The following is an 18,849-nucleotide window of genomic DNA, read 5'->3' on the forward strand; positions in this document are numbered from 1 at the left end:
TGCTTGTCTTCCTAAGATGTGTATAAAAGACAGCTCTCTCTCTCTCTCTCTCTCTCTCTCTCTCTCTCTCTCTCTCTCTCTCCTTACAATGTACTATGTGTGGACCAACTTAGCTTGAAATATCAGCCACCAGTCTGATTGTGAATCTATTTCAGAACCGACACACTCAAAGCTATTAAAAATGTCTAACTAGTCACTGCATGAATCAGAAACTTTTGAAATAGAGAATGGAAACTATGAATTAGAGCTTCCTCCCCTGCCCTCCCTACCTCCAAAAAAACTAATTAAGGAGCCATAAGAGAAAGGCAGTCAGGCATGGAAATGAATACACCAAGGTGAAAAAATAGAGGGAGGTTATGGAAGTTTGACTACTGAGACAAACAAAAAGCCAAAATGAAACACTGCACCATTGATCAGTCCTCTTAGTATCTACTTCGTGTCTAAGATACAAAAGGACAGATATCCTTTCAGTAAGAAGACGTCACAGTGGTCCTGGGCTAACGACACAGTTGAACTCCAGTAAATGTTCTGATTTTAAATACATTTTCTCAGGCCACAGGGATAGAGCAGCGATCTACTTGTGTCATTCTGGTCACCAAAAGAGAAGGCAGCTGGAGGGACCATGTCTCCAGCAATGGTAGCCCCATGGACTCCTGCCCTGCATTTCTCAGTTCCCAGTGATGTGTCAATTATGGATGCCTGTGACACTTGGCTTCCAATCTCCACACTCTCATGCAAGCTTCCATTCTATCTTTGTTTGCTGGAATTGTGTACCACCATAATTGTTTCTACCACCAGAACTAGGGGTAACTGACCATTCTGATCTTTTGAAATTCTAGTGTTTTACCCAAGGTTTTGCATATCCATACATATCTAAGCACATATATTTATGGGGCAGCTAGCTGTATCCTCAGTGGATAAAGTCAGTAAGACCTGAGTTCAAATCTTGCTAGGGCAAATCACCTAACCTCTGTTTGCCTCAGTTTCCTTCCTCATCTGTTAAAATTGAGATAATAATAGCACCTACCTTGCAGGGTTATTGTGAGGATCCAATGAGATAATAATTGGAAAGCACAATTACTTAGCACAGTGCCTGGCACATAGTAAGTGCTATATAAATGTTGGTTGTTATTAGCTATTATTGTATACGGTACCATTTCTTATTTTTTATTTTTTTAACCTTTACCTTGTCTTCTGTCTGTATCAGTCCTTTTGTTTTAAATTTATTTTTATTGATTAAGGAAAATTTTCCATGGTTACATGATTCATATTCTTTCCCTCTCCTCCTCCCAACCTCCTCCCATAGCCAATGCACAATTCCACTGAGTTTTATGTGTGTCATTGAGTATCAGTTCTAAGACAGAAGAGCAGCACAGTCTAGGCAATTGGAGTGACTTGTCCAGGGTCACACAGTTAGGAAGTGATTGAGGTCAAATTTGAATTCAAGTCCTCTTGATTCCAAACCTGGCTCTCTATCCACTGAGCCACCTTGCTGCCCCTGCAGTACCAGTTCTGACCCTCCTGTTCTGGTTGTGTTTAATATAATAATATCATTTTGCCATGCAAAATGGAGACCAGGATGAGTGACACCCAACAGTTTTAGAATTTAGAACCAATCCAGATGCCATGAGCCATAGGGCAAAAAGCAGTTACTGGCAGAGTAAAAGAGAGAAACAGGAACAAGAATTTCTCTCATTCCAGAGAAGGGACCTGGGTGGCTAGGTGGGTAGGCCAAACCACACCTACTTAGGTTATCTGCACCCTGTTCCAATAATTATCACATACTCAACTTCAGGATAAAACTGTGCTATATATTAATCATTGAACCTCAAGGAAGAACAACATCAACACTCAGTCAATCTGGTTAAGGCCAAAGGTGCCTGGCCTGGCCAGAGGGCCACAGAGAGGGAAACCTCTCCAGCAGACAGTCTCAACCTGATTGCCCTTGATTGACAAACCTGATCATCTCTAGCTTAGTGAAGTTTTCCCCAATACTTCTTCCCTTCAACCCTGTTCCTTTTCCTGAGTTGTTATAATTAAATCTCAAAAGTCTACTTAGATGAAAGTCATTATTGTCCTAAGGATCAATAATTTCATCCTTGGGTCTGAGGGAAGGGATTGCTCAAGCAAAACCAAATTGCAGTCATCCCTGTTATCCATTAGTTTATAGTTTTATCCATCAATCTAAACCCAGGATAGGCAGTCAGAGAAGCTGTGTGATCCAATTGACAGCTTCTCACCTAATCACTTATTCCTGGGCACTGTTAGGTGGGAGATGGGTGTTTAGCTGAGCTTCAAGCACTTTGTGGAACCTGGGTTTCACCAAGGCTCCCATCTTCAGTCAGATCAGGTCCTTATTCCATCAGGGGACCTTGGACCATCTCTCCATCGAGCCCTGTCTGATATCACCAAACCACCTACAACACTCTGTTGATTTGCAACCAGGAGTTCATCACAATGGGAAGAACATAGAACTGGGAATGGAGACTTGTGTTTTGTCACTTCACTATGTGACTTGAGGCAAATCAGATTGTAACTTTAGGTCTTAGTTTCCTTTGTGATTCTTTCCAGAACTGAAACTTGATAATTTTGTGATTTGAAAGCCTCATTAGTGTGTCATTTGAAATTGTTGTAAGCCCTGGAAGACTACAACTCCCAGGGCTCTCTGCTACAACTTCCCCAGACAATTCCCACTTCCTTTGCAGGAGGTGTCAAGGAAAGTATAAAAGAGAAAGTTTGGTGCCTTTTCTCTCTTGCTATGCTGGAAGTTCTGCTCTCTACCCTGGAGGGTCTGCTCTGGAGCCTGGAGGCTCTCAGACCCTGATCTCTCTCTTTTGGTGCCTTTTTCCCTTTCCTCCTACCTCCTAGTTTTCCCTAGACCTTTCCCTTTCCTAATATAAATAAAGCCTAGCTATTCAAAACCCTAAAGTTGCTCTCTGATCATTTATTTGAGCCCCTGAAGAGCTCTGGTCAGGGGCTGGGGACTGCCACCTTCCTTTCCCTTCCTCTATCTTCCTCTCTCCTTTCTCCCATTCCTCTCCTACCTTCCTCTTCCTCCCTTCACTTTCACCACACATTAGCTAGTCTATGTACTAATCTCTGAATCTTTTTTGGATTTTTCCCATACTCTCAGTCCCTGCATGCATCCTTCATTTTTTCAGGCAATGGCCCATTCTGAATCCTTCTCATCCTTGGCCTCTCTGGCCTCGGCTTTTGACACTGTTGATCATCCTGCTGAATGACTCTTCCTCCCTGACCTTCTGAGAAAGGCACTGCTCTTTCTGATTAATTTTCTACCTATATGGCTAATCCTGTGTCCTTCACTGTATCCTCATCCATCTCCTCCCTGAACTTGACTCTACAACACTGTCCTGAGCTCTCTGTTCCTGCTTCCAGGTCCAGCACTCCATCCACTGTGCCATTAAGAAGGATTCTTTTCATTATTTGTCTTTATTTTCTCCGTGCCTAACACTTGCTACATAGCTTATTAGTTTATTAATTATAATTATTAATATTATTATAGTATATAGGTATATTACTTCTAATTTTAGAAAGCTTCCAGGAGCACTAAGGGGTTAAGTTTCTTTTCCAAACATGTCAGAGATGAGTCTTGAACCCTCATCTTCTTGACTCCAAGTCCAGCCTTCTATTTGGCACCTGATGCTACCAAAGAGGTTGTGGTTAGGAAAGGCATTTGGGAGAGAATATGAATATTTCTAGAGCTTTGCCCTCCAGCCCAGGGAGAGAATATTTTTCTGCCTTCATTGCTTTGGTGAGATTTGAGAAAAAAGGAACAAACAAATTTCTTTTTGAGAAGCTCGAACCAAAAACAAAACTGGTTTTCTCCAGATCTGAGATGTCATTTATTCGTTCATACAACTGACATAAACAAAAGCCAACATAAGCACAAAATGCTGAAAACTGAAGTGTGTGCACCTGTTTGTTATACGTTGTTTTTCAAGGACAACGGGGTCTCTGAGGTTAAGGAGAATTCTCTCTTCCCAGGCTTCTCCTCCTTGAGAGGAGGTAGTACATGCTTTACAATGAGAAAAGCATTGAACTTGCATCCGGATTAGGCAGCTGCCTGATGACACGATTTTTAAATGGATTGTCATTGACAAAAGATTTTTTTTTTGCATGTGTGTGTGGTTTTTTTGGTCAAAAGGGAGTCCTTGCTTTGCTACTTTCTAACTGGGTGACTAGGGTTCCTTACTTAAACTTCCCTAACCTCAGTTTTCTACTCTACAAAATGGGACTAATGAAAACTGCTTTGTAAATTTTAAAGCATTTTAGAACATGAGTTATTACTCTTATTCCTATTTCCTAGTGTTTATGCTTTCTGGAAGTCTGTCCCTGTTTTTCCCCACTTATTTATCTTTCAAGGTCAAGTTCATATACCTCCTTCTCCATAAGCTAATCCAGGTCTATCTCTTCTTTTATGACAAAGTTTTTTTTCCCTCTTTCCACAGGTAGGATGGAAGGAATAGAAAAAAAGACTCATTTTTAAAAAGAAACCCACATGTCAATATTAATCTATCTAAAAACTGTGATTCTCTAATACTGGCTAATTCCATTCACATATTTTGGGTTGTATTAGCTTTAGTTTCAGAGGTCGACATAATCCAATGACATCCCTCAAACCCTAGAATATTAGAAGTTATCTTGTCCAACCTCTAATTTTATAGAGAAGAGAGAGAATTTGTCTAAGATCATGTTACAAGTCAATGGTGAAATCATAGTAATCAATACATATATATAGACACAGATACACACACACACACACACACACACACACACAAATACTCAAAATCTCAAAATATGGGATTGAATCCCAGCTCTGCCATTTTCCAGCTACCTGACTTTGGGCAAGTAATTACCCCTCACAGTTTGAGTCTCCCCATCTATTTTTTTTTAAACCCTTAACTTTCTGTGTATTGATTTTATAGGTGGAAGATTGGCAAGGGTAGGCAATGGGGGTCAAGTGACTTGCCCAGGGTCACACAGCTGGGAAGTGTCTGAGGCCAGATTTGAACCTAGGACCTCCCGTCTCTAGGCCTGGTTCTCAATCCACTGAGCTACCCAGCTGCCCCACCCCATCTATTTTTCCATCACTGGAAGACTAACCTTGTTAAAGTGGAGAAATTCGTGATCCCACCATCAGCAAACAATTCCTTTGAACCACAGCACTGCTCACAAAACATGTGCTGCACCGTGGAGGACCTGCAGTCTGCATTGGTGGCAGCTCTCCTCATGATCTTCATTAAGATAAAGTCTCTTGTGCTAGTAATAAGGACAAGATAGTGGGGCATGGGCCAGGCAGTTGAAGAATCCTAAGTGGTTTTAGAATTGGTTGAATGATCATACTCCAAGAGTAGTCATCAAGGGCTGCTTGGTGGCTCAGTGCATAGAGAGCCAGTTATAGAGGCGGGAAGTCCTGGGTTCAAATCTGGTTCAGATTTGAAAATAAAAAGAAAATTTGAAAAAAAAATAATAGGAAAAAAAATCATGGAACTCTTACCAAAGTTCTCAGCACCATCTGTCACTGACATCTCCTCCCTCCACTACCACATGGGTTTCTAGCCCCCATTACACTCTCTACATTACTGAATCAAAGAGATACCACACGATTCCATTACTGTCCTACATTATCTACATGCACCTCTTTCCCCAAAATTTAGTACTGATTTTAAGACAGAAAGTAAGGTTTTTTTTTTAAAGAATAGTGATCAATGGTTCAAGTTTCAACATGAAGGGAGGTTTCAGAATGAGTGTCCCAGAGATTTGTCCTTAGACCTATAATATTTGATATTTTTATCAATGACTTAGATAAAGGTCTAGGATAAAGTTTAATGGACCCAAGACTAGGAAGGATAACTAACAAGTTGTCACAGAGAGTCAGATTTCCAAAAAGTCCAACAGATTAGACATAACATTGGACCAAATGTAATAAGATGTAAATGTCATGGATATAAATGTAAATTTTTACATGAGTTAAAAAAATAAAATTTATATATACAAGGCAGAAAAAGCATGATTAGGTTGCAATTTCTTCCCCCCAAACCCTAGTTTTTACTGGATTGCCATCTTGATGAGCCCCTATGAGAAGGTTTCCAAAAAAAAAAAGTGTTCTTAAGTTGCAGAAAGACTATTAGTGTCTGATGGTCCTGCTGTACTGCCTTTGGCCAAGCGATATCTATAGAATTGTGTCCAATTCTAGATATCCCATTTTAAGGAAAGATGTACTCTAAGATGATAGCATCTAAAGCAGGGGAGGTGACCACAACGGTTAGTGAAGGACTCAGAATCATGCCATATTAGAATCTGTTGAAGGAGTTGAAGGTGATCAGGAAAGAGAGGAGAATATTTTGGTGGACTTTGTTTCTATTTGAATTTGACACCATTCCATTACCTTAGCATCTTTAGATAGCTACTCAACTCATTCATTTGAATGTGTACAAAAAAGCTGTTAGTCTGGTTACATTTGTCACTCTTCTCCTCTTGCTCCATTTCAATAGTACCAATAGAGAGGCTGCCATTTTGAGGATGTAATATGAACTGTTTCTGGCCAATGACAAACCTTTTGTTTGACCATGAAGCATTCTGGGCAGAATGATTTATTAATGAATCAATTATTTGTTTATTTATTTATTTTTTAAAAATCTTGCCTTCTGTTTTAGAATCTATACTATATATCAGTTCCAAGGCAGAAGAGTGGTAAGGACTAGGCAATTGGGATTAAGTGACTTGCCCAGGGTCACACAGCTGGGAAAGGTCTTAGGTCATATTTGAGCCCAGGATCTCCTGTCTCCAGGCTTGGCTTTCTATCTACTGAGCCACTTAGTTGCCCTGAATCTTTTATTTTTAAGAGTTAAATGAAAATCCTTATTGGGGAAAAGCTCTGGACTTTCAGGGCTCTGAAAATTTCCCTCAAGAGTTTTGTTGTTTTTAGTCTGAAATGTGTAGGTGGGGAAAGTCAGAGACTCTCAGAAAATACAGTTTCTTTTGTTTGGCCTTTAAGGTCATTCTAAGTCTAACTCCAACCTATATAATAACTCTTTCATAATCCCATCTTCCAGCCAAACTGTCCTTGCTGCTCCCCAAACATTTGTCTTCATGGCTTTAAAATGATGCTTGAAGTCCATTATCATCTCACATTGGCATACTAGAATTTGTCAAGATTCTGCTCAAGTGATGAGTAATACTTACTAAGGGGATTTGTCCAGATTGTCCCAGATACTCACTAAACTGATCACTAATGTATACATTTTTCCCTACTAGAATGGAAGCTCTTTGTGGACAAGAACTTATTTTGTTGTTGTTTATGTACCCCAGTGTATAGCACACTTAAGAACACCTCAAGGGCGCTTAAAAATTAGGTGTTGATTTACTTTGTATGTTTTATAATTAATGATCTCTGTACACATTATCCTACATCCTCATCCCACCCACTCTACCGTAAAATGTGGAAAGCATTTGAAGAGGTAGCATTGTTTGGTGGATAGAATCTACCTGTAATGAAGAATCACTAAAGCACCGGGCTAGAGTTCAGGAATACCTGAGGTCAAATACAGACTCAGGTACTAGCCCGAGTGACTCTGGTCTAGTCACTTAACCTATCTTAGACTCAGTTTCCTCATCTGTATAATGGGGGATAATAACAATGCCTGCCTCCCTGAGTTATTGTGAAAATCAGATTAGATTATATTTGTTAAGTGCTTAGCGTATCCCCATCCCTCTGTCTCTGTGAACCCCCCAGTCAAATCATTTAATCTTAAAATGTTCCATGTAATTCTCTAAAACTCCAAATTGCAGAACAGGTGCAAATGTGCATGGGTAGAAGTATATTTCCTGGGAAAGTTTTACACCAACAATATTACAGATCTGGTTAAAAATAACTAAATATAAAAGAATGACCTCATTAAGGGCATGTACTATATTAGGATTTTGGGGGGCATGTGGGATGGGGAGCAAAAAATGATTCTGATTTCCCATTCTCTCACATTGTGGCCCCTTGCTTTCAATGAACCAGAGTTGAGGTGTGGGTGTCAACCTAATAGCATTTGGTATCATTTCTCTTCAGAGGATGGGTTTTCCGCTTTGTTGGGTTACTAAAACCACTTACTCCTTAACTAAAGACCGATCACAAATGCTACCCCGAACACTATTGTGCTAAGCTTCTTGCCCAAACCAGTTTTTCTCTTTTGGTGTGACTCAATGATTTTCTCTCTCTCTACCACTCGACAACAATGGGTAACTCCTTCGGTTTACCTGGTTTACGCTTGATAAACTCCAGAGGAGGTGGCTTGGGAGCTATCAACCACCAAAGAATGACCTCTGATGAACCTGTGTACAAGACCCACCTTGCCAAAAAAAGGAGTCTGTTTGGCGGTGTTAATGTAGAAGCTTGTGCTCATGAGGCTCTGTTATGGAATTTAGAGCTAATTCAATTTTTAAAGGACTTATTGAACCCCTGCTATGATAATAACTCGCATTTACAGAAAACTTTACAATATGAATCAGAAAAGGATTGACTTCGTAGAAGCTTAGTGAAATAGGTAGTTCAATTCTTATTATCCTAATTTTTCCATTGAGAAAATGAAAACCTAGATTTTGAGATAAAGGTTGCTTCTTATTGTTTGTATTTTGGTCTTGTCTGACTCTGTGACCCCACTTGGGATTTTCTTGGAAAAGATACAAGAATGGTTTGCCATTTCTTCTCCCGCTAATTTTACAGAAGAGGAAATGGAGGCAAACAGAATTAAGTGACCTGCCCAAAGTGACACAGCTGGTAAATGTTACAGATAAAGGACATGGGCTTAAGTACTTCCCTCACTGTGTACTATTATTGTGCCTTTGGGAAAGTCACTTTACTTTTCTGGGCTCAGTCCTCCTATCTGCCATTTGTATAATCTAGAGAAGACTGAGAGGTCTGTATCAAGCACCAACCACACTCAATGAAGAACATAAGCACCTTGAGGGCAGGGATTGTCTGATTTCTATTTTGTCTCTGGATCCCCAGAGTTTCTAACACAATACTTTGTTTGAAATAAGTATTTAATAAATGTTGAATTGAAGGCATTGTGCTTAGCTTTGGGGATGAAAAACAGAGAACAGAGTGAAAAGAGAAAGTAATCAGTTCCTGCCCTCTTGGAGGCTTAAGTTGATGACACTAGAGAAAAAAATCATCCACAAGTCCTTTGGAGTATCCTAAAATTCTGAGAGAAAATGTAGTTTCCTAAGCTCTAGGAGAAAGAAAGATCATACTTATTATATCTTATTTTGGATATTAAAATTGATTATAAAGCAAATCTATTTCCTTCTGAAATTCCATTAAAAAGTAGATGTTTTCTTTTATACTTAGATTAAATTACTCCCCTCCTTTAGCAACCTTTGTGGTTTTTGTCCATATTTTCTCATCCTTTCTCCATTGGAGCTATTTCTAATGACATGGAAGGCTTCCTCCTATCCTTCTATTCACTCGGGCTCATCAATGTTCCTCTCATATTATCTTTATCTATTGTCTTCACTGCATGGCAGGTCCACCAACCTTTTTGGTCATACACACTGTTGATAATGGATTAGGTTCTGTTCAACAAATAAAATTTTTAAGTACCTACAATTATGTGCAAAAACACTAGGTTAAGTGGTTATTTTCTACCATGCTACTTCTTGAGTACAAGTCTTTGTTGATAACATGTTGCTGCCTGCTTACGCCCACCATGTTTTTCCATTGCCCTTGGGATTATTTGTCATTTTAATTCTTCTGAGATCATAGTGTTCTAGGATACATTGCCATTTAAAATTGTAGAGAGAACACATTTTACAAGACCATTTCATAATAAAAATTCACATTTCTGCAGTGCATTAAGATTTACAAAGTGCTTTCCTTCTAACAATCCTGTAAGGTACAGGCATCATTATCTTTATTTTAAAGATCAGAAATAGGTTTGGGCAGGTTCAGTGACTTGCTTGTCCTCACACACCCAGTAAGTGCCAGATCCAAGAACTGAATGGACCCAAATCTTATTATTCTAAGACTCCAAAGCTCTTTCCACTATAGTACTTTACACTACACTGTCTCTACTAACAGTATATTAATTGTTGACACTCTCAATGTATAACCCCAATGCATGTCCAAAGATCAGAGTTAAGAGCTACCTGTCAGTCAAAAAACATGTATTAAACACTTAATATATGTCAGATGCTTTGATAAACACTGGGAATACAAAAAAGAAAAACATGATCTCTGTCATAATGGAATCCACATTCTAATTGGAAGCACTTATATTCTACTACAAAATCTGTTTTAATACAATAAATTCTACAATAACTGGAATGGACATTGTTAGCTAAAAAAAAGGGTTTTGTATAATAGATTTAGAGTGGCAGTGTCTTATTTTACTGATGAAGAAACTGAGGCCCAGGAAGATTAAGTTACTCACCCAAGGTCACACAGGTAGGAAAGAATTCAAACCTAGGTCTTCTGATTCTAAAGTCAGTGCTCTTTTCACTGATAGAAACCAGATATTGTTATAGACCTATCACTAAATAGTGTGTAGGTGGCAAATTACTTCCCCTCTTAGCTTCTCCCTTTATAAAATGGGTGGAGAGGAGATTGGAAGAGATATTCTCTTAAATCCTTTCTTGTTCACAGATAATATGACTTTAGTTACTCTTCTTCATATTTGAGAAGGACCAAAATGGGGCAGCTGGGTGGCTCAGTGGATTGAGAGCCAGGCCTAGAGACTGGAGGTCCTAGGTTCAAGTCCGGCCTCGGACACTTCCAGCTGTGTGACCTTGGGCAAGACACTTGACCCCAATTGCCCACCCTTACCACTCCTGGGCCAAGGACAGTCCCCAGCCCTGATGAAAAAGGAGGAGGGTTGGGCGTGGGGCTAGCAACCCCACCCTGTAAAAACTACATCTGCTAAAGAAACTGCAACCTAAAGTAGGGGCAGCTGGGCTAGCTCAGTGGATTAAGAGCCAGGCCTAGAGCTAGAGATGAAAGGTCCTAGGTTCAAAACCCGGGCTCAGACACTTCCCAGCTGGGTGACCCTGAGCGACTGTGTGTCCCATTGCCTACTGGTTGTGGCCCTATGCTCCTAGAATGGACTCCCAGGATTAAAAAAAAAAAAATGATCTCATTAAGGATGCCTTCTGACATGTATAAATTGGTCTTTGATAATTAGTTTGGCATATAACTAAAAATATAAATTAACTTTGGTAGTCACCATTTTCATATTTGTACTCTTTAAGCTTTTAAAAAATTTCTTTAAAAATCTCTTTGCAATTTAATCTATATTAGACTTTTTTCTGCTTTGGTAGATGAATTCCTAAATATTTTGTGAATGTTGCATTTGTTTGGAGTAGGATCCTTTTTGGATGCATTTGTTTGGAGTAGGATTTTTTTTTTTTTTTTGGAGTTTGTTATTATTAAATAGGAATATGGCTGATTTTGAGAATTTGTTCTGTAGTTTGAAATTTTGATCAGCTTTTAATTATCTTTATTAATATATTTATTGATTCCCTAGGATTTTCCAAGTAAATCATCATATCATCAACAAATAAAGGTACTTTTATCTATTTTTTTAAACCTATACCTTCTATCTTTGTATCAATTCTAAGACATCAGAGCGGTAAGGAGTAAGCAATCAAGGTTAAATGATTTGCCAGGGTCTAGAAAGTATGTGAGGTAAGATTTGAACCCAGGTCTTCCCTACTCTAGGCCTAGTATTCTATCCCCTGTGCTATCTAGTTGCCTCCAGTTTCATCTCTTCTTTAGCTATCTTTATTCCTTTAATTCCTTTTTCTTCTTTCATTGCTATTGCTAGCATTTCCAAAACTATATCAAATAACAGTGAAAGAGGGCATTCTTGCTTTGTTCCCATATTTATTGGAAAGGGTTAGAGATGTATCCTCAATGCATGATTGCTTTTGATTTAAGAGAGATACTTTTTATGATATTAAAATGAATCCTCTATGCTCTTTCTTTGTATTTTTTTAAGCATAAATAAATGTTGCACTTTGTCAAAGACTTTTCCCTCATCTATTGAGATAATCATGTTTTTAGGATGTCTTTGTTCTTAATATTGAACCATCTTTGCATTCCTTATATAAACCCAATTTAGTCATAATGAATAATTTCTTGGATAAGTTGTTATAATCTGACAGGATTTTATTTAAAAATTTGGAATGATATTTATTAATAATACAAATTAATTATATTTAAATAAATTAATTAATCAACACATAATACAAATAAGTACTATTAGTAAATATTTAAAATGATTTTTATCTTTCTAGGTTTAGGTGTTAGCAATATATTTGTCTCAAAAGGAATTAAGTAGGGTACTTTCTTTCTCAATTTTTAGGATAATTTGTATAATATGAGCACTAATTTGTTCTTTTTGATAAGAATTTTCCCATAAACCTTAACAGGATCAAATATTTTTTGTTTGTCTTTTTTTTTTTTAAACCCTTGTACTTCGGTGTATTGTCTCATAGGTGGAAGATTGGTAAGGGTGGGCAATGGGGGCCAAGTGACTTGCCCAGGGTCACACAGCTGGGAAGTGGCTGAGGCTGGGTTTGAACCTAGGACCTCCTGTCTCTAGGCCTGACTCTCACTCCACTGAGCTACCCAGCTGCCCCCCACCTTTTTTTTTTTTTGCAGTTCCTTTACATCTAGTTTTATTTCTTTTTTTTCCCCCCAAGATTAGGTTAGTTAAGACCTCTTTTTTATTAGTTGGATATTTTATGTTTTTTCAAGGCATTCTGCTATTTCTTTTGTGTTCTCAGTTTTTTTTTAAGCACATATCTGTGTATAATAGATTTTGATTATTCTTTTTATTTCTTTTCGTTTTGACAATACATTGTTAATGAATGTTTATTGAAGTGAATTAGATTGCATTTACAGAATAATCACTAAGGAACAACCCTGGTGTTAACCCTAGCTAGCGGACAGTGAGTGAAAAAGTATGTTTTAATTTAATAATGAATGAAATTCATTATTATTCATTGCTGTACTCATTCCCCAGGACATATACAAATTTGGTTTCAAAAAGAGTGAGAACAAAAGCAGGGCAAGCCTGTGAAAAAACACATTGAGGTTCCCAGACCACCTGCCAAGGAGTTTTAATTTACCTGTAACTTTGGAAATGAATCATCAAAACCTGGTGGGCAGCAAAAGATTTTTCATTACTCAAAAAGGTACCTTCCTGAGCAATCCTGAAGGTCAAGAGTAAAGGAGTGTCCAAGAACCTCAGGAATCTGGACGTTCCAGATTCTCACCAAGATTTCAGATAGTTGTTTCTCTCTTGGGCTACTCAATTGAACTGACATTTATTAAATTTTTATTTTATTATTATTAAATTTATTAATTTTTAATAATAAAATTATTTTATAATAAAAATTAATTAAAATTTAATAAAATAAAATTATTAAATTTACTAAAAGCCTATTATGTGTCAGACAAAATGCTATGTATTAGAGATGCAAAGACAAAAATGAGACCATTCTTGCCCTTAAGGAGCTTACGTTCTACTGAGCTTCAGCATAATGTAAATTGAAAATGAAAAGAGGACTACAAACTAAGTGAACCAGGGAAGGCTATCAGGAGGAGGGTTCTGAGTAACAGAGAAGAGGGAGTTTCTTGGGCATCAGGGATAACTCGACTATAAGGGTGTGGGGGGGCTAAGATCAAGTTTGGGAATAAATAGTCCTTTCTGGTGTTGGATAGAGCGCTGGGCCTGGAGTTAGGAAGACTTGAATTCAAATTGAACCTTAGACATTTATATAGCCTTGGGTAAGTTCCTTAACCCTATTTACCTTAATTTTCTCATTTATAAAATGGAAAAAGGAAATTCTAGGATCTTTGCCATGAAAACCCCAAATAGGGTAATGAGGTAGCTCAGATACTGTGGGTAAGTCATTTAACCTCAATTGCTAAAATTTACTGCTCTTCTTCTGCCATGGTGCCACGAATAATTTACTGCTCTCCTTCTGCCATGGTGCCACGAATAATTGGTATTGATTCTAAGTCAGAAGATAAGAATTTAAAAAAAAAAAAAAGAAGAAAGAAAACCCTGAATTGGGCCACAAAGTAGTTCTTTTTATTAAGGTAGAGTCCATGAAAGGGTTTAGTAATGAAGACTAAAAATGCATTTTCAAACTTGCCCTGAAGTGAGAGGAGCAATTCCTATGCCTCTTGACCTTTCTGGCTTACAACAAATTTTCTTCACTGCAATGATGTGAAGTAAGTAGGGTAAGGATACATTATCTTCATGAAATAGGTGACAGAATAGAGTCTAGGCAAGGCTAAATAGGACCCCCATGGATCACAGGATCATGAATATATAAGTAGGAGAGACCTCAGAGGCTATCTAAGAGTTCAAAACCTTAATTTTTTAGGAGAGGAAAATGAGGACCATAATTAATTAAGGAACCACTCAGAGTTTTTTATATTCCAACAAAGTGCCAAATCCTTTCTATGCCAAGTCTGATGTTCATTGCATTATGGGGTGTGTTATAGCTAGGAAAGACTAGGTAAATAGCATCATAGATTTCAAATTGGAAGGGACTTTAGAAGTCTTCCTAACCAAATCCCTTATTTTCCAGATGAGAACACTGATTTATCTGGGGACTTGCCCAAGATCACACACAGAATGAGTTTCAGAGGTAGAATCTGAACCCAGGTCCTCTGATTCCTCTGATATCTACATTCACATAGATAACAAGCATTAATACTCCATTGGTAAGCCCCCCTCTTTCTAGTTCCCTGATCAGATTTACTGTTTTTGACCTCTTTTTTTTTTTTTAAACCCTTGTACTTCGGTGTATTGTCTCATAGGTGGAAGATTGGTAAGGGTGGGCAATGGGGGTCAAGTGACTTGCCCAGAGTCACACACCTGGGAAGTGTCTGAGGTCAGGTTTGAACCTAGGACCTCCTGTCTCTAGGCCTGACTCTCACTCCACTGAGCTACCCAGCTGCCCCGGTTTTTGACCTCTTTGCATAGACAAAACCACCATGAGATTATAACCGACTGTGCCATATTCTTTGAGGCCATATTCCCTCTTTGGTACTCAGTTTCCTCATCTGTAAAATAAGGGATTTGTACTCTGACCTTTAAGATCCCTTTCATAAATTGATATGTCTAATTTTTTTCTTTTTTTTAAAATTTATGTATTTATTGAATTGATTTTGAATATTTTCCCGTGGTTACTGATTCATATTCTTTACCTCCCCTCCACCCTGCCCCCTCCTGTGGCCAACGAGCAATTCAACTGGGATTTACATGTATCATTGATGAAGACCTATTTCCATATTATTACTATTTGCAATTGGTGTGTCTAATATGATCAACATGTTAAGATGTTCAATATTGAGCTTAGGGGGTTGAATGGGGAACTTGAAGGAAATGAGCAAAGTGCTGCTAGCCAACAGTGAATTCCCTAGTTCAGTTAAGCAGCAATCTGTCACTCGTTAATATTTTTTAAAATAGCAGTATAATATCAATAAAGACTTGCATGCAAAAAAGATCTGTGACTTCAGAGAACATGCACGATTGGAAGAATGAGTAATAACAGATGAATACTCCAAATTTTGCTCTGCTATTTGCTTTAATGCCCTTAGGATCCTTGGTTTTGTTAGTGTAGGTATTCCCTCTACTGAGTAGTTAGGTGGTCTAGTCAGTGGATAGATTGCCAAGTCCGGAGTCAAGTTTTCTCTTCCCGAGTTCAAATCTGGCTTCAGATACTGAGCAGCTGTGTGACCCTGAAGTCTCAGTTTCCTCATCTGTCAAATGAGCTGGAAAAGGAAATGGCAAAGTGCAGTATTTTTTCCAGAAGAATCCCAAGTGGGATCATGAAGAACTGTATGTGACTGAACAACAATAAAATTCTCTTTACTGAAATGGCAAGCCCTTTGCAGATGAGGAGGAAATTTTTGACCATCACTCTGTGGCTGATCTGATATAATGGCTATATAGGGTTGGTGTGAACAGTTCCTTGGCTAGAGCTTAGCCGAAATGGTCCTAATATGATAGGATTATATGATTATAATCCAGGACCATTATTATATTTAAAATCTTTAAAGCTGGATAGGACCTCTTAACTTGAAACCACTGTCTTCAAGAAATCATGATCTTCGCCATGATGCCATGAAGTGTCACAGTAGGACCTGAGCACAGAAGGGTATGCTGGTATCTTACTCAATATATATGTATATATTTTAAATGGGGAAAGTCTCTCTTGTATTGCAGATCCTCCATGAGGGATTTATGAAAGGATATGAACAATAACTATATAGAACAACTCAGTATTATCCTTGACTTCTCACTTTCACTTACCCAATATATTCAACCTATTGCCAAACATTTGCTTTTCTAAGTCCATAACATATTTTGCATCCAACTCCTTCCTTTTTTCTACTCACAGAGCCTTCACCCTAGTTGAGATCAGTATGGCTATCCAACCACCAACACACCAGAATGAATTCAGAATCCTAGGAGCTTCACTGCCATCTTTTCTTTTTCGTTTGAAAGTATTTTAGAAGGCTGCTTCTAGAATCTCCTACAAAGGCCCATCAAACATACTGTGAGACCAGTTAGTCCTTCTGATTCCCCATGGGTACCATTATAATTAAGCTTATTTCAAAAGACTGATTTTTGGGTAAAAATATAAGTTTATTGGTTAGGTCAGCATCATCAATAAAGTGATATGTCTCCATGGCTCTCTTGGGATCAGGGACCACCCGAATTGGATCAGGCAGCCTAATAAGATTTTTGGGAGCTCATTATTCAGATCCTCCCTTGACCATTGTGAGATATCTTTAACTGATGATAGCTAATGAAGGGGTGGTCCATCACCCTATCTACTCTTCCCATCTCTGCTGAATGCCCACAGCTGGACAGGTCACATAGGTTAGAAAAAGAACCCTTCTCCCCTTCATTTATTTACTAAATTCTGATAAAAAGGAAAACACGCCTTGGGATTCCTAAGGACAAAGAAAATGCAAAAAACAGTAGACTAGATGGTATCTCTGACCCACATCCCAGTCACTGGAATACACAGTAATTCTCCCTAACATAGAGGAATTAATATAATATATGAAAAATAACTTTTCACAGTACCAAGGAAGTACTTAAGCTTTCCATTTGTTATCTATGCTCATGTCCATGAGCAACCTATCTCCTCTTCTAGTCATCATGTAGGCAAAAATTCTAGAATGCATTATGAAAGGAATAGTTAGTGAACATTTAGGAAGAGAGGCAGTGGACACTAGGAGACAGCATGACTTCATTATGAAAATGTCAAATTAGACTACTTTTTTATTTTATTTTATTTTTTGATAGTTACTAGTCTGGATGATCCATGGAATGTTGACTTGGGTTTTGAGCAAAGCTTTAACAAAGCCTCATATTCTTCTATGGCACAAGAGATATATGCATCCAATGTTAATGGCTGCCATATTGCCTCTTGCATTACATTACAGACCTGAAATAATTTTTCACTAATACTAATACAGCATTAATACAGATTTAGAACTAGAAGGGACCCTTGAGGTCATGTAACCCAACCACTTCATGATGTAGATGAGCAGATTAAGACGCAGAGATGTTAAATAATTTGCCTAAGTCACATAGATAACAAGTAGTAGTGCCAGGAAATGGACCCACGTGTCCAACTTCAAAGTTCTGTGACAATTTATTTTTCATATACTGTGTTGATTACTATATCATATTTGGGAGAATTACTATGTATTTCTATGTCTGGGGTCTGGGTCAGAGATGCCATCCAGTCTACTGATTTTTGCATTTTCTTTTTCCTTAGGACTCCTAAGGAATGTTTTCATTTTTAGCAGAATTTGATTAATAAGCAAAGGGGACAACAGTTCTTTTCCTGTGTACCTATTCCCCATGATGTCAGCATAGGGAGTGATAAATAGTTTGAGAGACCACTTCTTAATTAGCTATCCATCAATTAGAAATGTCTTGGGATGTTTAATATAAGAGCTGAATAATGAGTCCCCAAAACTGTATTTAGTAGTGTGTAATTAGAATTTTGCTCCCCAGAATTCTCTTTCCCAGCTTCCCATGTTCCTTCTCACGTTATGTGCTAATGTAGGGAGGATATATTTTGTGTGTAGCTCCGCCTTTGTGCTCTTTTTAACCCTGGACCACAGTTTGTGGAGGTGGAGTGCGCGCCAGGGAGGAGAATTTCACTCAAGTGGCTTTACTCAGTCTTTTACTTTTGTTCTTTTATTTCTTCTACTTTAAGTGATTATTAATACACTTTATTAAATATAATACTTGGAGTTATTGGATATTAATTTTAATCTTACAATAGTAAGCCTCATGATCCACCAGCTTCCAGGTTGGCTTATGTTATTAGGGATAACCATGAAGACCTATATCTCTTTATAGGTTATGATGTTGGTCTAAACATTAAACAGACGTTATCAATAAATGAATATTCATACTCAAAATCAGTCTCTAGAAAATTTTAATTGTAACAGTAATAATCCCACTATATTATTTAAATAGCTGGTGAACATTTATATAGTCTCTACTATGTGCCAGGCACTATTGCGTTGCCCTTTTAAATTAGTATTTTATTCTCATCACACCCCTAAGAGATGGATACTATAATTATTCTCATTTTACAGGTGAGGAAACTGAGGATAAATGATTTACTCTGGGTCATGTAGCTAGAAATGTCTGAGGCTGGTTTTGAACTCAGTTTTTCCTGACTCTAGGCCAGGTGCTTTATCCACTGAGCCAACTGGCTGCTTGTAGGCAGCCCCAAATCCATCTCCTTTTCCTGTTTTAAGATTTTGTTCATGCCTCTGAGATT

Source organism: Gracilinanus agilis, chromosome 1 (assembly GCF_016433145.1).
Source record: "Gracilinanus agilis isolate LMUSP501 chromosome 1, AgileGrace, whole genome shotgun sequence".
Taxonomy (NCBI): domain Eukaryota; kingdom Metazoa; phylum Chordata; class Mammalia; order Didelphimorphia; family Didelphidae; genus Gracilinanus; species Gracilinanus agilis.